The following is a 3,481-nucleotide window of genomic DNA, read 5'->3' as shown; positions in this document are numbered from 1 at the left end:
ATTTTCATTTTGTTTTAGTAATTTCTTCGTTCGTCATCTGGTTCTATATACCCGTTTTTCTCGTCTGAATGCTGTCCACCGCCTCGCTCGGATAGGGTGCATTGGTGGATTACCTGTGCTGAGTGCAGGAATCCGTTTGCCAAATTCATGTTTTGTCTGAAAACCTCTTTCTGATGTTGTTCACAAAAATCTTCAACCTCAAGTTCAGGGACACATTAACTCCAACACCCTCTTTCAACTCCCTTTAGAACGTAGAAACATAGAAACATAAAAAAATAGTTGCAGGAGTAGGCTATTCGGACCTTCGAGCCTACTCCGCCATTTATAGAAACATAGAAGATAGAAGCAGGAGTAGGCCATTCGGCTCCTCGAGCCTGCTCCACCATTCAATGTGATCATGGCTGATCCTCCAAATTCAGTACCCTGTCCCTGCTTTCTCCCCATATTTCTTGATCCCCTTAGCCTTAAGAAATATATCGAACTCCTTCTTGAATATATTTAATGAATTGGCCTCAACTGTGCTGTGTGGCAGAGAATTCCACAGCTTCGCCACGCTCTGGGTGAAGAAATTCCACATCATCTCAGTCCTAAATGTCTTTCCCCTTATCCTTAGACTGCGACCCCTGGTTCTGGACTGCCCCACCATTGGGAACAGCCTTGGTGCATCTAGTCTGTCTAGTCCTGTTAAAATTTTATAAGTTTCAATGAGATCACCTCTAACTCTTCTAAAATCTAGAGAATATAAGCCTAATCGACCCAATCTCGCTTCATACGTCATTCTTGCCATCCCATGTATCAGTCTGTTGAATCTTCATTGCACTCCCTCCATGGCAAGATCATCCTTCCTCAGATAAGTCTACCAAAACTGCACACAATACTCAAGGTTTGGTCTCACCAAGGCCTTGTGCAACTGCAGCAAGACATCCTTGCTACTGTACTCGAATCATCTCGCTATGAAGGCCAGCATACCATTTGCCTTCTTAATCGCCTGCTGAACCTGCATGCTTACCTTCAGCGACGGGTGCATAAGGACACCCAGGTCTCGTTGCACCTCCCCTTTTCCCAATCTTTTGCCGTTCAGATAATAATCTGCCTTGCTGCTTTTGCAACCAAAGTGGATAATCTCGTATTTATCCACATTATACTGCACCTGCCATGCATCTGCCCAATCGTCCAACCTGTCCCAATCCTACTGGAGTTTCTCTGCATCCTCCTCACAGCACACATGCCCACCCAGCTTTGTGTCATCATCATGATCATGGCAGATCCTCTCCCTCAATAACATATTCCCGCACTCTCCCCTACACCTTGATGCTTTTTATGTCCAGTAATCTATCTATCTCCTTCTTAAATATTATCAGTGACTTACTACATATATACTGGGCCTTGGCGAGACCACACCTGGATTACTGTGTGCAGTTTTGGTATTCTTACCTAAGAAATGATATACTTGACATAGAGCGAGAGCAGCGAAGGTTCACCAAACTAATTGCTGGGATGGCAGGACTGTCTTATGAGGAGAGTTTCGGTCGATTAGGCCTGTATTCACTAGGGTTTAAAAGATTGAGAGGGCACCTCACTGAAACGTTTACAATTCTGACAAGGCTAGACAGATTGGATGCAGGGTGAATGTTTCCCCTTGTTGTGGGGAGGGAGGGTCTAGAACGATGGGTCAACTTCTCAGGATATGGAGCAGGACATTTAGGAATAAGCTGAGGAAAATGTCTTCGCTCTGATGGTGGTGAATCTGTGGAATTCTCCACCACAGAATGATGTGGAGGCCAATTCACGGAATCAATTAAAGAAGGAGATCGATAGATTTCTAGACACAACGGGCATCAAGGGGTATGGGGAGAGAGCGGGAATATTGTATTGAGATGGAGGATAAGCCATTATCATATTGAATGTTGCAGCAGGCTCGATTGACCGAATGGCCTACTCCGCTCCTATTTTTCTATGTTTCGATGTTTCAATGTTTCCATGTTTCTATTGAGCAATTAGGATTTTAAACAATTTAGCGCAGTGGGTATTAATCAAGTAAAAATACCGTTTATTAACCCATTTATCTCAGCACGTATAAAACAGCTGGATTAAAATGATGCTGTGATTATCTGCACAAACATCTTTGCAGGCTTTTGCGCATGCGTACTGTATCCCGGAGGAGCACAGGCACACCCAATCTCATACTGCACATGCAGAGCTGCGCAGCACACAACAGCTGCGACCTGCACTGTGGGACACCCTTTCCTCAGCAACATTCAAAGGTTACTAGATCGCTTGGTGGCCGGGGGGCGGAAGAGAGAGAGGGAATCGGTGCAGGGAGTGGGAGATGGAATTGTGGGTGGGTGGAAGGAGCGTGAGAAGCGGGAGAGAGTGGAGGAAGAGAGCAAGAGGAGGAAGACAGAGAGGCCAGAGAGAGAAGTGAAAGAGAGATGAGGGAGAGAGAAGGGATAGAGGGGAAACAGAGGCGAATGGAGGGAGGATGGAGAGAGGGAGAAGCGGGAGGGGAGGGGAGAGAGACAGGGACAGAGAGAGATGTGGGAAGAGAGGGAGAGGTGGGAAGACAGGGTGAAAGAGTGGAGTGGAGAGAGAGTTGGGGGGTGAGAAATGGGAGAGGGAGAGAGAGAATTGGGGAAGAGATGAGGAAGAGAGAGGAAGGAGGAGAGAGAAGATGGTGATAGCAAAAGGGGGTGAGTTGGGAGAAACAGATGAGCGGAAGAGAGAGGTGAGCGGTAGTGGTGTTCGAAGGGAGAGAGAGGATCGAAGGGGAAGAGAGAGGATGATAGGGTACGGGAGTGGAGGTCAGGAACTCCAGGGGAGAGAAGGTCAGGTACTCGGGGGCAGGTAAAGTGCATGGAGAACACAGTGCAAATGAAGAATAAGGAGATCTAGGTCTAAAGGGCAACGATGAGAGCCAGGTCTTCATCCATTTTCATCCAACCCAACCCCGCTTAAACCCACACCGCATTCTCCCTCCCCTCCCGCTAGACCTGCTTGATTTCATAGAAAGCTCGGTGCATGTGTGGCAAGTGACATCATGGGATGGAACAAAATCTGGAAGTCATGACACTTTCACAGTTCATTTCATACCCAATAACCGTGTTAACAATCCATGTCTCACACACAACCCATCATTTACGGGGGGAGGGATAAGGTCAGGAACGCGGACAGAGGCAGTAGGTCAGGAAATTGGGCTGAGGGAGTAGGTCAGGAACATGGGAAGAGTGATACGTTCACGAAATTGGACAGAGGGAGAAAGTCAGGAACTTGGGAAGAGGGATAAGGTTAGGAATTTGGGCAGAGGGAGAAGGTCAGGATCTTGGGCAGATGGAGATCGACAGGAACTTGGACAGAGGGAGAAGATCAGGAACTTGGGCAGAGGGAGAATGTCTGGAACTTGGGCAGAGGGAGAAGGTCAGGAACTTGGGCAGGGGGAGCAGGTCAGTAAATTTGGGCAGGGAGATATGGTCAGGAACTTGGG

This window comes from Somniosus microcephalus, unplaced genomic scaffold (assembly GCF_052327205.1).
Source record: "Somniosus microcephalus isolate GS21.2 unplaced genomic scaffold, FLI_Smic_1.0 scaffold82, whole genome shotgun sequence".
NCBI classification, from domain to species: domain Eukaryota; kingdom Metazoa; phylum Chordata; class Chondrichthyes; order Squaliformes; family Somniosidae; genus Somniosus; species Somniosus microcephalus.
Note: the sequence above shows the minus strand (reverse complement) of the source record.